The 19,523-nt window shown below is 43.1% G+C and overlaps 1 protein-coding gene and 1 long non-coding RNA gene across 6 annotated transcripts in view; one reads left to right on the forward strand and one right to left on the reverse strand.

Moving 5' to 3' along the window:
* The window catches only part of GRM5 (glutamate metabotropic receptor 5), a 487,023-nt gene that overhangs the window by 268,113 nt on the left and 199,387 nt on the right, over positions 1-19,523 (forward strand). The gene's annotated exons all lie outside the window — the stretch shown is intronic.
* On the reverse strand, positions 7,842-19,152 carry LOC140844353 (uncharacterized). Of its 3 annotated transcripts, XR_012122500.1 has the most exons (5): positions 18,216-19,152; positions 18,030-18,091; positions 17,052-17,888; positions 16,893-16,950; positions 7,842-8,697 (listed from the first exon to the last, which is right to left on the reverse strand). It is a non-coding gene; the product is annotated as an uncharacterized lncRNA (long non-coding RNA). The 3 variants fall into 3 exon arrangements; XR_012122498.1 differs by having other exon boundaries at positions 18,030-19,152; XR_012122499.1 differs by lacking the exon at positions 7,842-8,697 and adding an exon at positions 12,627-16,586 and having other exon boundaries at positions 18,030-19,152.

The following is a 19,523-nucleotide window of genomic DNA, read 5'->3' on the forward strand; positions in this document are numbered from 1 at the left end:
TTGTCAAGTTTTTATAAGCAGGAAGATAATAACTTTTGGTTTTTGCATTGCCGTTTATATTATTCACAGCATGTTCACATATCAAATTGCATCTGATTCAAATGACATTCCTGAGATAGTGGCAAGGGAAGTTATTTTCATTTTATAATTTTGTTAAATTGCCCTCCAACCATCAGTGATATAGCCCAGGTCTTCTGACTCAGTCTTTTTTTCTTTATGGATGTATTGCATCAAATGGTGAGCAGGATTCATTCTAAGACCATTCTAACCTAAGATAACTAACTTGCCTCTGTTACCGTATAAGACTCTTACCTTAACTCCCATGCAAGTAAGACATGAAGATCACAACTCTGGTTCTATCTTACAGCCTTATTTCCCTAGAGGAGGCCCAGGCTATCCCCATACTCAAGGCCAGATGAAATGAGTACAGCTCCAGGGAGACCACTTAAAGTTTCACTGTATGAGACATTGAATAATACATCATTCTTTTATCAAGCAAAAATTTACAACTTATTACTAAATCTCAGTACCTTCTTGAAGAAGCCATATTACATTTTTTAATAGAATTATTTATATAGGACAAGAGAGAAGGATTTTAGGCTTGCAAGGAAAGCTCTCCTCTCTCTACCAGTAATTACTTCTGTACCTTCTGTCATAGTGCTTTATATACTCATTCATCAAACATTTATTGAGCAAAAATTGTGTACTCTGATGGGTCCTTGAATGCAAAATGAATAAAATATAATCCTTGTCCTCAAGGAATTTACAATCACATGGGGGGCAGGGCAGGAGGGACAATGAGAAAAAATGTAGATTACCATTGTTAGAGTTGGTGTGTTATAGTGGAATCTTGTTTCCCTCAGTTCTGACATTGACTAGTTGTGTATTTTTGGGAAGTCTCTAAACTTCAGTATTTTATTCTGTGAAATATCAGTAATATGAATCAGGACAGTAAGCATTTTTTAATGTCTACTATTTAGACACTGTTCTAAATACTTTAAATATATTATTGCATTTAATCCTTTCAATATTCCTAGTCAAAAATTATTGTTACTATTCCCATTTCACAGATGAGGAAACCTAGAGATTAAATAACTTGCCCTTGGTCATATAGCTAACAAGTCCAGGCTATGAACCCAGTTAGAATCCAGAGCTTTCAAACTGGAGAAGTGCATGTCAGCATGAGAACCAGGGGAGCTGTGAGGCAAAGGATTCTAGGGCTGGAAGCTTCCATTGTATTAGAATAAGGACACATCCCTTTATAGGGAGATCTGCTTGCATTTATCACTCCAGATCCATCCTACCCAGTGCCCTGGGACCCGGCACACATTGACTACATCAGTGGGTGCTTTTGTTCTTGGCTGCAGTAGGATTCAGCCAGTGGGAGGCAGCAGCAAGAAACTGGAGGGATGAAGTAAGTGAGGCCAGGTTACTTATTCCTCTGGTGGGCTCTCTTCTGTGGGGTTCTTCTGACCTGGCTGCATCCTTTGCAAGGTCTCCTGTCAGGGACCATTTTTACTAAGCCCTCCCTATTCCTGGGTCTCTGGAAGGTCACCACTCCCTCTCCTTGCTCCTTTGTTTTGAAGGTTGGTACCTAGACCCCACTGTTACTAGGATCTGGGCACTGCACTATAATATCACTATGATTTCACTGCACCCTTTCTACATCTTCAAACAGTCCTTTTGTTCATCTTCCTTGAATTTTCCTAATTATCCTAATCTGAGTGTCTCATCTTTTCCCTCCTGGGATGCAGAGAAATGCACTGGGTTTACAAGGTACTAAATGATCATTACCCTTGGCCCCAACTCACCCTTAAGAGTATATTTTTCTACCTCAATTTTCAATGCTTCCGTGAAAGGGACCTTTTCAAATCCTTGAATGTGCGTGGGTCTTCTTTTGGCAGGGACTTTGCACACCCTATCCCTTCTACCCAGAAGGCGTGCGACGCCCCCTTCCAGCACACACACAGACCACATATTCTTACATGCTTCCACAAACCGACCTGCCACATACAATAGGTTTTGATGATATTTTTGAATTAATTAATGGAACTAGAAACCAAAGAAAGACTGTTTTCTTTAGATTTTTTTTCAAATAATTTTTGTCCTTTAGAGTAGCTTATATAATTTGCAAAGCCAAGTATGTTATATTTCACCCAGACTTATTCTGTGTTGGTAAAGAAAATGACTTCTGAGAAACTTACAGGACTTGTCTGAGACACTACAAATAATGACAGAGCCATGATTTAATCTCAGGTTGGTGGGAATATCCATGTGCTACTATTATTGCTTCTCTTGGGGTCTTGCTACTAAGTCAGGCCCAGGCAACCTGGTCATCTGTCTAGCAAGTTTCTCCCAGGCTCTAAAAATGAAAGGAGTTTCAAAAAACTCTCTTACAGATGTGCTGGGAACTGTTCTTTTCCAGACCCTTTTTTTTTCTATCTTGTTGCCAATATGTTCCTCCCACCCACCGTTTTTATGAAACCAAACACAACACCACGTTCTGTAAGGAACACAATATCAACTTTGCAAGTGCTTTATATTTGAACAGATGAAGGAACAATGCCTGTCTTTAGGGAATCTTGTTTGAAACCTTTTGATTGCAGAGTGCCATAATACAGAGAAACATTAGCTGAGATCATTCAGCTCCTAGGGCAGTTTAATTTGAAACAACTGGAGTTGTCAATGCAAATATGCAGCATTTTCCCCCTGGTTTCTGTTGGAGAGAGAGAGAGAGAGAGAAAACGGAAGGGGCCTTGAGCAAGAAGCTGGAAGAGGAAGCTTGTTACTTGATTTCTTTCCAACTTGGATATACCAACTCCAGTGGTACAATTGTTTTCTATTGAGAAAAGATTCCATTTGTTCAGTTGCATGTTTGTGAAGAGAGAGATTTTCAGGCACTCAGAAATAATGCGGCACTCACACATTCAAAACCCAGCCAAGGTTGCCCCAAGGCACATGGCAATGATGCCTGGAAGCACATCCTTGCCTAGAAATGGTCATGAACATACAGCCTCCGCTGACTTAGTGTGAGTTCAGGCAAATGGCCCAGCACCCAGTGCTGCGGGTGCATACCTGGAGTATGTTGGCTTTTATTCTGACCAGGTGTGGTGACACTCAGGTAGCCTCCTCCCCTGAGCATTGTGTTGGTCACCCAGCTCCAGACGACTGGGTTTGGATTCCATTTCCAAGAAGACCTACTTCATTCTAGGCCTCGCAGGCATTTCCTACTTTCTTCTGTTGGATTCCCCCAAGGGAGGACGCCACCCCAATTCACTCACGGAAGGCTTTATTCAGGAGCCAGCTAGCTGGCGTCCAAGTGTCAGCCTGACGCAGCGGTTTTCAACAAGGACCCCGAGCACTCAAAGCCAGGGGTTTATATAGCATTTTCAGAGAGCACTTACTCACAGTGATTTTCCACAAGCACATAACTTTTGGCTGGTGCCACATCCTGGGGGTTTAGCAAGGTAAGATCACTCTTCAAATGTTAGGGTGGTTCAGCAAGATAAGCTTGGTATGTATGATTAACTGACTGAGGTTAGCTGACTAAAGGTCACCGCTGCCGGGGTTCATGATTGATTAACTTGTTTTTCTAGGCCTTACCCAGTTTCAGTTTTTCTTTTCAAAGGACGCCAGAAAATGGCTTCTAGGCCCTTAAGATGGCTACTCTTATGCCAACCTATTTCTATTCTCACCTAATGCTTAGATTCTACACTTCCATGCCAAAGATCCCAGGCTATCTATTGATTTTGCAAACGTAGGTTTGTCAGACCCTGCTTAAAGGATTCCTGCTGCTCATCAGATAAAGTCCAGGCTCCATGACCTGACCTCTAAGCAACCCATTAACCTCATGGTCAACCCCAACTTTAATCTCCCCTCAGGTTGCTGTCACTCAGAACACTTTGTGGAGCCCTCAAATAGGATCATGTAGGTAAAACTACAGTATTTCCAGAATCTCTTGCCTGGCCTTAGACCATCTCCATATCAATAGGTTTTTATAAGGGGCAGATGGAGAGGCGAGTGCGCACTGGGACAGGAGAGGTTTTGGCCTCCCCAGCCAAAATGGGAGAGAAACAGGCAAGCAAGAGTGACCACCAGAGAGAGGTATTTTACCCCTAGACTGATTTCAGCTTTATTTGCCCCAAGCTGGGATCATACTTTTCCCCTGGAGTTACACCTGGTAGTAGTTAGCACGACCTCTGAACCTGAAATCTGTCTTCATGGGTGTGATGCTTGCACGGGCTGCCCCTAGAGATGGTGAGGATCCTCCTGTGGATGTTGCAGCTGGGGGCCCCTCTGTGGATGGTGCAGCTTCACCCAGGATTCCCCCATCCCTGGGACTTCCACTTGGGGAGCCCCTAGTGGGGAATTTGTCTACAGTAAAGTGCCTCCTAAACTGAAAAGCCCCTCCCCAGAATTGGGAAACAGTGGAGACACATCAGAAGCTGTGCGATGTGTCCCCAGGCAAGCATACTCTGGGTATGCACCTGTGGCACTGGGTGCTGGGCTATTTGCCTGAACTCACACTAAGTCAGCGGAGGCTGTTTGTTCATGACCATTTCCAGGCAAGGATGTGAGATAGAGGACTGCTTAGGGACCCTAAGTGGTTGTGTGGTGGCCAGAATTATGGGGTGGTTGTTTCTTAAGATACTGGAAAGGGTTACTGAGGAGAGAGACACACTTCGGCATCACTTGGATGAGCTGGGCAATGACCTATGGGATGCCCTTAAGAAAGAGATAGTTATTGAGAACTGAGGTCACACTGCTGAAAGATACACTAGCGATGAGGGAGGAGGTGGCAGGAGAATCCGTGTTGTGGGAGGCTATGGGGGAAGGGAGGGAGTGGTGGCTAGAGCCTTGGAGATGGTAGAGGAGAGGTTGGGAGACCATGAGGGGGTGGGGCCAAGGGCAGAACTATTGCCAAGGCCACTGCCTGGGGCACCAGCCTCTCCCATATTAAAGGGGTACCCAGTTATAATTAAGGACAAAAAAGTCCTCAGGGGAAAGAGCAGCTCCCTCCCCAGGTTGAGGAGCATGCCATGCTCTGTCCGTTTCCTAGGGACATGGGGGGCAGGGCAGGAGGGACAATGAGAAAAAATGTAGATTACCATTGTTAGAGTTGGTGTGTTATAGTGGAATCTTGTTTCCCTCAGTTCTGACATGGACTAGTTGGACCTTAGCATCCTGTTTCAACAGCAGCCACGGGAACCTCTGCCTACATGGCTTTTGCATCTTTCGGATTCGAGGGTGGAAAGCATTGTTCTGTCAGGTTCTGAAATGGGTAGACTGGCTTCCCTGACAATTCACCCCTTCCTCCGGCAGTGGTTGCAAAGTGCCCGTCACACCTCAGGGAATTGGGTGCTTCTGGATTGGCTGACTGTAGCCCTCACAGCAGATTGGCCTAATCAGCGAGATTTACCATACCTCCCCACTAGCTGGAAAATATATGCAGAGCTTCAGCAGGTATTACAGAAGTTAAGTGTGAAAAATATCATCTATAATATGGACCCCCAAGCCCCTGATGAGTTTTTCACTGTGGCAAAGAGAAATCTGGTACCCCATTCATCTCCCCATCTCACTCTGGGTCCATAGTGACTATTCTTGCCCCCCACACAGGGCAACACATAAGTGAGGCTACTAATACTTTAGCAGATCTGGGGGAGGTTGAACTAATAAGGCACAGAGGGAAGTATGGGCTACGACTGAAAGGAGAGGTGCAAAGGGCTCTGTGTAGGTCCTGAGTACCCAGATGTGGGTTGATTTGATAAAGGTGGGGGGTAGTGAAAGAAAAACTTGATGGGCATCCCAATAAAATCTTGTTAGAGCTGTGGTACCAGTTAAAGCTGGAGCAGCAGTTCCAGCCACTGAGGTGCAAGACACAGAAGCTAGAGACAAAGCTGCATGTCACGCTGTGTGCCTGCAGGACTTCCTGGGGAAGACTTGCAGAACCACCTGAACCCTTGCTGGAGGACAGTTGGACATTACAGTTTGACTGAGAGGAGGGTCAAGGCACCTGCCCTGGGGGGCTGGCTGGGGCCTCCTGTGACAGAAGCTCCATGTTGAGTGAATGATCAGTCCCCAGTGAATATGTAGTATGTGTAAGCTTTGGTGGGCACAGGAGCTGGATGCCCCTTGGTTCATTGTCACCCTGAGTGGTGTCCTGGGGTCCCCACTCCAATACAGAGGTGGGGCTGTCAGAGTGAAATAAGCCTGAACCCCCTTGGGAATAGGGAAGTCTATTGTTGTGTATAATGTTATGCTCAACTCTGATTCTCTTACAGATAACTGGCATTATTGCAAGAGGCTTTGGGTCTTATACGCTACTGGAGGGTGTTTATCCCACACTTGGCACAAATTCTGAAGCCCATGTGCCCCTAGACACACAAGGGCATCAGGTGGGGCTGGGATAAAACATGTGCAGTTACCCCCACCATTGCAAATGGATAAACTAGATGTCAGTGTGACTGGAGCTTCTAGGAGAAAACTGTTGGCCATTTGCCTTGGCATTCCCAGGGAATGATGGAGCCAACAACTTGATCCAGTGCAGAGGAAAATGTAGGCTGTAGTCCATCAGTGAGGCCTACTTCTGCCTGGCAGGAATGCATTATGTGACTGAGTCCGACAGTGATATGGAGACTATATGACCCTGGACATTTCAACACATAGGCGAGCAATGGCTGGCCCTTCTGGCCCCTTGGGTACAAGGCCTGGAAGCTGGCCTCTTGTGTGCTCCTGGAGTAACAGCAGAGTGGTCCCCAGAGGTCATGCTGGTATACCCATAAAAGCACTTTGTAGGGAAGTTGTGTCTCACTACTGTGGCCAATGTGTATGTTTCCAGTACTATTACATCTACCGTGTTCCTGCCAGCCCTATTACAGGACCATTCTCTTACATGCACCTTACTTGATGGTCAAGTATGCTGGTGTTTGTCTACAATCCTTGAAGCTTGGACCCATCCCCTGGCTGCAGCTGCTGCTTACTGTGCCTGCACAGAGCTTCCTACCAGTTCAGCTGCTGGCCTCCTGTGGAATGGACATGCTATGGACCTAATCTGAGTAGGACTTTGAATCTAGCTGGATCTTCAGGCTTGGGGATTATCATGATTTTATTGCTACCTGTATTTTATTGTTCCAGCTTTTTCACACAGGGGCTATTGCAGAAGATGGGGAGTGAGTAGATTGTGAGACAACATTTCTGGAGCGTGTGGGCTGTAAAACTGCAGTACTTCCAGAATCTCTTGCCTGACCTTAGTCCATCTGCATATCAATAGGTGTTTACACGAGGTGGAGAGAAGCTGTTCTCTCCTTAGTCCATCTCCACATCAATGGGTTTTTACAAGGGAGGTCGGAGAGGTGAGTGCCCACCAGGAGAGGTTTGGCTTCCCCAACCAAAATGGAAGAGAAATGCTGGAGCAGGAGCAGTGGTCAGGGAGAGCAGTGGATGGAGCCAAGACTCCAAATAAAGGTTTTCTTTCCCTTTGACTGATTTTTGGCTTCACAGATTGATTTGTCCCAGGCTGGGAATACACTTTTCCCCCAGGGTTTCAGATCACATATCTGATTGTGTCCTTGCACATCCGCTCCTTGCCACTTTCCTCCTTCCTTGTTCCAGTTACTGATTGTTCCAGATAATTAGGCATCTTCTCCTTTGGGAAGCTTTCTGTGATGTCTACTCTCTCCAGAGCATTCTAGACTTCCTTCCAAAGATTATTATCTTAATCGTATACAAGGTGCAATCAAATGTTAAGTCACATTTAACAAAAATGTGAAAGTAATTTTAAAAATTGTAGAAACTAGAATTGATGAAATACAGTATAGTTTTCTGTTTACTTGCCTCTTCCATTGCATCTTTCAAGTGCAAGTATTGTACCATTCATTTCCATAATGCAGCTCCTGCCATTGTGTCTGGTTCATATTAGAGTCTCAGTAAAATTTTTTGGTTTTTTTTAATAAGCAAATGAGATTTTATGGGTGGTGAACCAGGTGATTTATCTAAAATGTCCAGATATGGTCACAATAGCACCAGGAAAGCCAGTCCTTATTACTTCTAAAATTTTGGATCTGGACATGGGAAGAGTCAGTATTCCCATAAAAATCTTTAACTAGAAAAAAATTAATAATTTACTCAACCCTGAATATCTTCAATGTGCAAGGCTATGTGTGGGAGGATCTTTCACATACATTGTCTCATATAATAGTCACTGAATCCTTGTGGTGGAGGTGGACTTAAATGTTTACCGACAAAAACAAGCTCAGAAATGAAGATGGTTTCAGAGGTCACACGTTAAGTAGCAGACACATAATTCAAATCCAATGCTTGCATCTCAAAGTCTGGTCTTTATACCATGTTTCTTTGCCACCTTCCCCCACCCAATGTTTCCCAAAATGCCAGAAATTGATACAAAGTAAAAGCATTAAAAAGCACTGCATCTCATGCTTACAACTGAAGCCTTTTCTCATTCAGTTTCTTAGACCATATCAGAGACACTCTCCCTTCGCTCAGCATGCTGGCCGGCAGCTGTGTCCAGTGTGGTGCTGCCGCTTCCTTTTGATCCACCACTGCTCGATGCTCTTCAGTTCCTCTTCCCAGCTCAATAAAGCAATAGCAGAGTTTTAGGAATATTATATGGAGGTTGTTTAAAGGCACAAAGAAGGTCCAAATCCCATGCCAGCAAATGTCCTTCTTCCTCAGAGATTCCTGAAGCACATGTACACAAGAAAGAAAATTACCACGTTTTATTAGCTGGGTCATGATCCATAGCACCACTGAGACAGGGCTGGAGCTTGAGACCTCAGGGTCTTCCTTATTCCTCAGCTTCAATCAAAACCTCAGGATTATATCTCTTACTGGAGGCCTCATGGTACAGAAATGTGAACAGCCAACATTCTCAGCCAGATGCAGGGGCAAACATATGGGCAGGTGTCATAGATGAGGGAAGCAGAGCAGTCGGGGTACGTTGGTTGGCTTAGCCAATGAATGACCAGTCACGCGACAGAGAAACGAAGAGGGCCTCACGCATTGTGGCCTTTACATTCACAGTGACGCTGTCTACTTGTTTATCTACCATATACTTATATGTAACCTACCAAATGCTGGGCAATGATCTAAGTATTTTTAGATATTAACATAACTCTGTGAGATATAAGTACTACTAATATTTTATAGATGCCGAAACTGAGGCACATTAATTAATTTCCCCCAAATCACACAGCTAATAGGTAGTAGAACTAAGAGTCAACCCCAGACATTGAGGCACTAGTAGCCATCTTGTTAATGACTAAACTAGGATCGTTCAGATTATCCGCTGGTTTCCCCTTGAGGGACTCAGAAAGGAGGTATATACAGAGACATGCGGAATTCAGTCATTGGACCTCGTCCAGCAGCAGTAAGAGAAACAGAGGGAAGTTTTAACTTCATTAATCCCCAAACATTGCAATCTGTATACCAAGTTAGTCAGTAATTAACTTTACTATAAGATCACCAATTTCATGAGCTTTCTCTTAGCAATGCCAGTGATTTGTCACCACTAAGTAAATACCATCTCCTTTAATGAGACACCAATTCTATACACAATGACTAATTCTTAATTTAAACCTAGCTGTAAGCAAAAGTATAGATATTGTGAAATTATAAGCACTCATCTTGGAGAATTTGTACAACCTTTCTTGAAAAATAAAAGATAGGCTTAATGGCATGTCAATGTCTGTATTCTAAGAGAATTTGATTATTAGGACATAGAGGAAATCACTTTAAGGAACAGTTTAAAAATAAGGTAACCATATATCCAGGTTTGTACCTATTATCCATGGGCAAATGTTAATAGCACCCCTTTTGAACCTCAAAATTTTCCTGAGTTGGATTATTAATTATGTGGTCACTTTATCTAAAAGAACACCCCATGTCAGAAACTTTACTCTCTACTGTGGTAGATGATAGCAAAACACCGAAGACACATTCTCTGCCCTCAAGGGCTTCACAGATTGAATTTCACCACCCTTTGAGGGAGATACATAAAAGGGAAATTACAGTGTAGTGCAATAAATGCCAGGATAGAGCTGTGCAGGCGAGATGCCTGGACAGAGGGCGAGAGGTACTGAATGCAGAGTGAAGTGTGGCGGTGTAGGACCTGCTGCCAAGAGAGAAAACCCTTCCACTGGATCTTAAAGGATCATAGGTATTAATCAAATAGTTGAGGATCTGGTAAAAGATGAACATTCAAAATAGAAGAACAACAAATGAACTTCGATGGGATGTGTGAGGGAGATACAACACATCACGGTAAAGAAGCACAGGATTTGGGACCAAAGAGCCAGCTTTTGAATCCCAAGTGTGTGAAATTCTAGCTGCGTGTCCTTATGAAGTCACTGAGTGTCTCCGAGTCTCAGCTTCTTCACGGGTGACATGGAGAATAAGGGCATCCAACTCACAGGATTGTGGTGAGGCTTCAATAAATTAATGTGTGTAAAAAACTTTAAAAATGTAATAAATGCTACAAAAGATAGGCTATTATTGGTTTAATATGACTGAAATATGTAGAGTGCATGCATATGAATATCCTAAATTGGGAAAGGAGGACAGTTTCCTGTGTGACATATCCAAGGAGTTTGCACTTGATCCTGAGAGAAGTAGCGGTTGAAGGGGAGTGACACACAGAGGAGTGACACGATCAGATTGGATCGTTTAAGGATTAATCATCTGTGGCAAGTGTACAGAGGCTGAGATTAGCAGGAGGCAGAGAGAAAAGCTATTGCAATAGATGATGAGTGGCAGCAGGAAGGAGAATAATACCGCTGCTGTCTCTGGGAAACATTCAAGGCAGCATCACCTCACACCATGTGAAAACCTTTATACACACTTGTGGGAAATCCTCACCACGAAGGTTAATTAACCAAATTGTAATGTGAGCCTTCAATACAGTAATATACTGAGCATCTATTTTTATAAAGGTTACCTTTAGAGGTGACTTAATGTTAAAGCCAGAGGCGACCTAAGAAATGATGCAGTCCACTGATTCTCTGCCCTGGCTACCATCAGGACCCCTGGAAAAATTCTACAAAATATCAATCTCCAGGTCCTGAGCTTAAATTAAGTAAGGGTCTCTGGGAGTGAAAGTCAATCACTAATGTCTCATTAAAGCTCCCCAGGTGATTCTAATGTACAGCCAGGCTGGATCCACTGTTTATCTCACCCAACCCTCATGGCGAGCACAGGTAGAAGGCGAGCTCTAGAAATTCTCCTTTTATGATGTGGATGATAATCTTGTTACACTTGTTACCTATCTTACTTAGAATTTATACACACATACACACACACACACAATATGTATATTATGTACTTAACATTGGAACTTCTCGGACATTTTATATGAAATCGTATTTTGTAATAAGCTGACGCTGATGCTAGAAATGGGGAAAAAGAAACAGACATGAAAAGAAAATTACAAAATAGGAGAGGGAGAGTTCTACACAAACAAAAGGAAAGAAGGCCATATAGACATTCCACCAATCAGTTTAGACAAGGCTTAGTAAGTTATGCATAATTGCTGTGCTGGGTTGGGAAAGGGCAGTTAGGAGAGAACTGAAAAAGCATAGAGGTAACAAAAAAAGTCCCACGAAGTTAGGGGGCTATGTCTGTCTGGTTTACTTTTCCATCCCAAGTATCAAGAGTAGCACTTTGCAAGTAGACTAGTTCCATGCCTTAGTTAGGGACTAAATAAATGGAACAAAGGAAGGAATAGAAGGAGAGCAGAAGGGTCAGGCGGAGTCACTCATTCACTTTTTCTCTTACATCCATTAAATCTTACTGAACAGCATCAGGGATGAGAAAACAATTTTCAGAATGTTCAGTTCCTCTTCTGTACTGGGCCTCTTTTCTGCCAGAAGCAGCTTTGAATGTCTTTGGGAGGCGAGTATGCAATGATCCCACCCTGGGTCTGCTGCTCACATGCACTGATGTGTATAAAAGTGTGTGCTCAGTGAAGGGTAAGTTTTGGATTTAAAATCAGGCCCCAGTGTTTATCATGTGATCTGTGACCAAGCCCTTACTGTTTTTAACCATTAATTTCCTTAAAATGGGTACTGCTATGGACCAAATACTTGTGTCCTCCCCTCCCCTCCAACACCTGAATTCATATGTTGAAGCCCTAATGCCTAATGTGATGATGTTTGGAGATGAGGCCTTTGGATGTAATTAATATTAGCACAGATCATGCATTCCTTATGACGACATCAGTGCTCTTATAAAAAGAGAAAGACAGGAGCTCTTTCTTCATGTACATGCACCAAGGAAAAGCCCTGTGAGGACACAAGGAGAAGACAGCTAGGTGCAGGCCAGGGAGCAGCTCCTCACCAGACACAGGATCTGTCGGCACCTTGACCCTGAACTTCCCAGACTCCGGACTGAGAAATAAATATTTGGACTAAGCCCCCTAGTCCATGGTATTTTGTTATAACAGCCCAAAGGGGCTGACAGGTAGATTCAGGTGATTATAAAGGTTAATGAATTGATGAATATAAAGTTATTACTACTTGAGCCATCACACAGTAAGTATTCATAAATGTTAGATGTTGTATTATTGTTTTGTAATTTTTGTTATATTATTATTTTAATTATTCTGATTGGCCCATTCCACTTCTTATTAATGAATGCAAAGAATCAGGGTGTAAGAAACTATAGATATTATAATGAGCCTAAAGGATATAGATGCAACTTTGTCATCCTTTTCCCAACCTTTCATAGTAAACTAAAAACTCCTAATTGGGCTTGGTTTGGCCTGCCTGTAGTCCCACTATGATCACAGATTGGGGATACTGCCCTTTAAAGGAACACTAGAGAACCCTAGCCCATCTGTCAGATGTCCAATTCTATCACAACGTGATATCTTCTAGGAAGGATATTGCAGTTCTTATTCTTTAGAGAGTAACCAAATTAGTAGGGAATACTGTGACTGAAAAGAGACTTGTTTCTTTAAACAGTGGCCTTAAGAATTTTTTATTATTCTGTGTGGGTTACATCACAGGGCAGGGAGGAGTTATCTGGGGAGAGAACCCAGGCCTTCCTCCTGGTTATAGACATCTACTGGTGATTTAGAATTTTCATCTGGCAAGATTTGAGACTGAATTCTCCATTTTGAGTTGGCCATATTGAGAAAATCTTTGCTGACTCAAATCAAATCAAAGAGGGTATGAAATCTCCTAATTTAAAACATCCTTATATATTAGTTTGCTAGGGCTGCCATAAAAAAATACCACAAACCAGGTGGCTTAAACAACAGAGATATATTTTCTCACAGTTCTGGAGGCTGGAATTCCAAGATAAAGGTGCCAGCAGAGTTGGTTTCCTCTGAGGCCTTTCACCTTGACTTGCAAAAGACCACCCTCTTCCTATGGTCCTCTCTCTATGCATGCACACCCTGGTGTATTTCTGTGCACCCAAATCTCTTCTGTAAGAACACTACTCCAATTGGATTAAGGCCACACCCCCATGACCTCATTTAACCTTAATTACCTTCTTAAAGACCTCGTCCCCAAATATAGTTATGTTCTTCGGCACTTCAACATTTAATTTTGAGGGGACATAACTCAGTCAATAACATCTTATTAATAAGTCTTAATTCAATGAATCACATGGTTCTGACCCTATGAAAAGGTCCCAAAACACCTTTCAGGTTACCTTCAAGTACACACAACCTCCCTATAAAATCAAGTAAACACCAGATATCTAAGAGTAGCTGAGTTTCCTTTTGAGATCATAATACAGTGTCACAGGACACACACAAAAAAATGTGAGATATGCAAATAGGATAGGAGCTCTACAGGACCATATTCTTGGTAATTACACTTGTGAAGAATAAGCAAAGCAGGACTAGAAAGAAAGAGGAGCTGAACTTTCAGGCAGTTGCAACAGACAACTTTTCCTGATCCTTAAGGACTCTTGAGCTAGATAACTTTTGAACGACGTCCAACTCTGAAGCAAGTTGAGACCCTTTGTACTTCTGAATGACAAGGTTTCTCCTATGCATAGGGTGTACCTTGGACAAAGCAGCTTCTCCACATCTGCCAGTCAACAGCATGAATTTTGGACAGTTGCTTCAACCAGCTGTTCAAAACTGTCCAATAATATATATTTATTCTAATAGACCACTTTTCTTTCCACAGAAAGGTGCTTTAATCCAACTTCATGTACTGAGTTTACTTTACTTTTGAATTTTTGTGCTTTTGCTCCCTGCCCATCTAGGTTTTATGGTTCTAGAGGCCCTGGCTTTGAAAGAGGTTATGCTTCCAGGAGGAAATGCTGTGAGTATTCCAATAAAAATTTTAGCTTTAGCTTCCACTCAGTCTCTTCTAGGATGAATAGATTATTGCATAAGGCTGGCAGTTTCTGGGAAGTGAAGTATGTGATAGGACAAGAGAATCTAATGGTTATGTGGCCACTCCCTCTCCTCTACAGCTAATCAGTGAGTCCCTCGGCTCAACATTATGCATGATATTATGTTAGTAGATCAAACCCTCTAAAAGTCATCATTCAGTTGTATTAGCTATGGTCCTGTGTGCAGGAAAGGTAAATATATACTTGGAGTAGGTGTTGCTATAAGTGATAAATTGTTGCCCCTTTCACGGTGCAAGAAGTACAATAAAGACAACATTCCACCAAGTAGCTAGGTGATCTCCTTAAGTGATTCTCCTATAGTGAGGACTAGACGTTGGTCTTTCCTGGGTATAATTTAAACTTTGGAAAGTACAGGTACTGAGATTAATCTGGGAGAATGACAGCCCATGCTATTAGATACACACATAGCCAGTAGCTACTTTTGCCCACAGTGGGGTGGCCATGATACAGAATGCTGATATCCAGTGCCGGTTGCTGTGTCCTCTCTGGTGGGTGTTCTCTGATGAATTTGACAACGCACAGCTCTCCACACAGCAGCCTCTCCCATAATTTCATGCACAGGTCTTATCATCAGACTGTTGCTGCTGATTTTCTTTCCTTTTTTTCTTACAGAACCCTGATCAACCAGACTTTCAACACTGTCCAATAATGCATACTTATTCAGATAGCACCACTCTTCTTCCCCCATATAGTGGCATTTATCCAACTTGCTGTACTGAGTTTACTTTAATAGAAATAGCTGCTCCTAGATTTTGATTGGTCTTTATTTCTAAGGAGATAGATACAAAAGGAAGATTGTTTGAACAAACTACATCCTGCGCCTCAGAAGCTGGTTTTGAGTCCTGAACTGACACTACCGTCATTCTCTCCTTCCTCTAGGACCCATCCTAGATTTCCCCCACACTTGGCAAGCTCCCGTGGCTATGCTTGTCTTGGTGTCTTACCCTCTGATTGTGATCCAGAGCATTACACCTGAGGGATCTGAGCTCCTTGCCACTAGGTGCATCATAGTCCATTGAAAATATGCTTGTTAATTTTCTGTAGAGATGAGGCAAGGATGTAACACAAGGCACTCCAGTAGTTCACCCAAGTGTCAATCATAGTTTGCACTGGATTTTGTGAATCAGCTGCTATTCCTCCTCCTGATAATTGGGTCTATTACCAATGCAAAGAAGGAAGTTTCTTTCATTGCTTGTCTATCTTTTCATCCAAGAAGAGACTGAATGGAAGCTCAAGCTAAAATGTTATGGGAATACTCACACCGTTTCCTCCTGGAAGCATAACCTCTTTGGGAGCCAGGACCTCTGGAGCCATAAAATCTGGATGGGCAGGGAAGAAAAGCAAAAGCATTCAAAATGAGACACTTAGACTCATGGAAAGTGAGGCTTCTCATCGCACCATAGCTTAGTACCTGAGTCAATGTATTTTACATATTACAGACACAATACAACGTCATTGATTAAAGAGGTTTACTGAATCTTAGAGAATGGCATTCATCCTTGCAGGCCATTGTAAAGAAGCCTATACCTCCGTGATGGATTTGAGATGCTGTCCCAATACAGCATAAGGCTGGCAGTTTCTGCAACGTGCAGAATGTGATAGGAAGAGGGAATCTCATGATTATGTGGCCGCTGCCTCACCTCTTCAGCTAATCAGTGAGTCCCTGGGCTCAAATTTATGCACGATCCTATGTTAGTAGACAAAACCCTCTGCAACCATCATTTAGTGCTATTAGCTAAAGCCCTATGGGCAGGGGAGTTAAATCTATACCTGGAGTAGGTGTTGATATCAGTGAGAAATTCTTGCCCCTTTCCAGGTGAAAGAAGTACAATAAAGACAACATTGCACCAAGAGGCTGGTTCGTCTCCTTAAGTGATTCTCCCACAGAGGGAACATGACATTGGTCTTTCTTGCATATAATTTAAACTTTGGAAAGGGCACATACCTAGATCATCCTTGGAGAATGAGAGCCCATGCTATTAGATCCACGCATAGCCAAAAGCTACTTTTGCCAGTAGTGGGGTGGCCATGCCATAGAATGGCTGATATCCAATGCTGGTTGATGCCTCCTCTGTGGTTGGTGCTCTCTGACGAACTTTTACAATGCAGAGCTCTCCATACGTTGGCCTCTCCCAAGAGTCATAAACAGGTCTTTCCTTTTTTTTCTTGCAGACCACTGATTAACCAGCTGTTCAACACTGTCCAATTATCTGAATTTATTCCACTTACATGACTTTCGTTCCCACATAAGAGGGCTATAATCCAACTTCATGTAGTGGGTTTACTATACTAGAAATAGCTGCTCTAAGATTTTGATTGGTCTTTTTTTCTAAGGACATAGATACCAAAGGAAGACTGTTGGACGAAACTATATTCTCTACCAATAAAGATGGTCTAGAATCCATAACTGGCACTACCTTCATTCTCTCCTTCCACTAAGGCCCATTCTTGATTTCTCCCAATGATGTCAAGCACCCCTGTCTATACTTGTCTTGATATCTTACCTTCTGTTTGTGATCCAGATCATTATACCTGAGGAGTCTGAGCTCTTGGTCACTAGGTCTGTCAAAGTACATGGACAATATGCTTGTGAATTTTCTATCTAGATGAGGCAGTTATGTAAAAAAAGGCACTCCAGTATTCCACCCATGTGACTGTCATACTTCTCACTGGATTTGTATATCAGCTGCTGTTCCTCCTCCGCAAGATTGGGTCCATTATCCACGTGAAGAAGGCGGTTCCTTTTACTGCTTTTCAATCTTCTCCTCCTGGAAGAGACAGAGTGGAAGCGAAAGCTAAAATGTTATGGCAATACTCACAGCATTTCCTCCTGGAAGCATAACCTCTTTGGGAACCAGGACCTCTGGAGCCATACAACGAGGATGTGTACGGAGGAAAAGCACAAACATTCAAAATGAGACAATTAGAGTCATGGACAGTGGGCTCCTCTTCGCTCAATTGCATAGCTCCTCAGCCAATGTATTTTACCTGTTAGAGACAGAGCACCATGTCACTGATTAGGGAGATTTACTGAATCTTAGAGAAAGGCATCCATCCTTGCAGGGCATTGTGCACAATTTTAGGCATCAGTGATGCATTCTTAAATCACTACCATTATTGGGTAATCCTGGGAGGTTCTACAAATTGCAGCATGGGATAGGATGAGAGAGAATCACACTTATGTGGCCGCAGCCTCTCCTCTTCAGCGAAACACTGAGTGCCTATGCTCAACATTATCCACGATCCTATGTTAGTAGATCACACCCCCTAAAAGCCATCATTGACAGGAAGCCGCTAAGGCCTTGTGGGAAGGAATCGTAAATGCATGCAAGGGAAAGGAAAGGCCAAAGGCACTCCAGTAATCTACCCATATGACAATCATGTTTTTCACTTGAATTTGTATATCAGCTGCTATTCCTCATCCTCAGAATTGGATCCATTATACACGCGAAGAAGGGGGTTCCTTTTTTTGCTTGTCAGGCTTTTCCTCGTGGAAGAGACTGAGGGAAAGCAAAAGTTAAAATGTTATGGGAATACTCACAGCATTTCCTCCTGGAAGCATATCCTCTTTGGGAACCACACCTCTGGAGCCATACAACGAGGATGGGCAGGGAGCAAAAGTGCAAACATTCAAAACTTACAGTCATGGACAGTGGGGATCCTCATCGCTCCTTTGCATAGTTCCTGAGCCAATGTATTTTACCTGTTAGAGACACAGCAGCACGTCATTGATTAAGGATATTTACTGAATGTTACAGAGAGGCATGCATCCTAGCAGGCGATTCTGCACAATCTTAAGCCTCAGTGATGCCTTCATAATTCCGTACCGTTATTCGGTAATTCTGGCAGGTTCTGGCAATTACAGCATGTGATAGGTTGAGAGACAGTCACACTTATGTGGCCACAGCCTCTCTTCTTCCGCGAAACACTGAGTGCCTATGATCAACATTATCCACTAACCTATGTTAGTACATCACACCCTCTAAAAGCCATCATTGAGTCGAAGCACCTAAGGCCCTGTGGGAAGGAAAGGTAAATGTATGCAAGGGAAAGGATAGGCCAACGGCACTCCAGTACATTACCCATGTGACGATCATATATTTCACTGGAATTTGTATATCAGCCGCTATTCCTCCTCCTCAAGTTCAAATCTGTTATCCATGTGAGGAAGGCGGTTCCTTTTTTTTGCTTGTCAATCTTCTCCTCCTGGAAGAGACTGAGTGAAAGCGAAAGCAAAATGTCATGGGAATACCCACAGCATTTCCTCCTGGAAGCATATCCTCTTTGGGAACCAGTAGCTCTGGAGCCATAAAACCTACATGGGCTCGTGGGAAAAGCACAAACATTCAAAATGAGACACTTAGAGTCATGGACAGAATGCTCCTCATCGCTCCACACAGTACTTCCTGAGCCAATGAATTTTACCTGTTAGAGACACAGCACCATGTCATTGATATAGGGCATTTACTGAATCTTAGAGAAAGGCATCCATCCTTGCATGCCATTGTGCACAATCTTATTCCTCAGTGATGACTTCATAATTCTGTAAGTCTGGCACGTTCTGGCTACTGCATCATGTGATAGGACGAGACAGTGTCATGGCAATGTGCCGCTCCTCTTCACCCAATCAGTTTATACCTGGTATCAACATTGTGCACGATCCTGTGGTACCAGATCACACCCTCGAAAGGCCGTCATTGAGTGGAAGCAGCTAAAGCGCTGTTGGAAGGAAAGGTAAATGTACACAAGGGAAAGGAGAGGCCAACGGCACTCCAGTACTTTACCCATGTGACGATCATATATTTCACTGGAATTTGTATATCAGCCGCTATTCCTCCTCCTCAAGTTCGAGTCCGTTATCCATGTGAGGAAGGCGGTTCCTTTTTTTTGCTTGTCAATCTTTTCCTCCTGGAAGAGTCTGAGTGGAAGCGAAAGCTAAAATGTTATGGGAATACTCACAGCATTTCCTCCTGGAAGCATCACCTCTTTGGGATCCAGGACCTCTGGAGCCATAAAACCGGTATAGTCCGGGAGGAAACGCACAAACATTCAAAATGAGACACTTAGTGTCATGGTCAGTGAGGCTCCTCATCGCTCTTTGCATACTTCCTGATCCAACGTATTTTACCTGTTAC

The sequence above is a fragment of the Manis javanica genome, chromosome 11 (genome assembly GCF_040802235.1).
Source record: "Manis javanica isolate MJ-LG chromosome 11, MJ_LKY, whole genome shotgun sequence".
In the NCBI taxonomy this organism is placed as follows: Eukaryota; Metazoa; Chordata; class Mammalia; order Pholidota; family Manidae; genus Manis; species Manis javanica.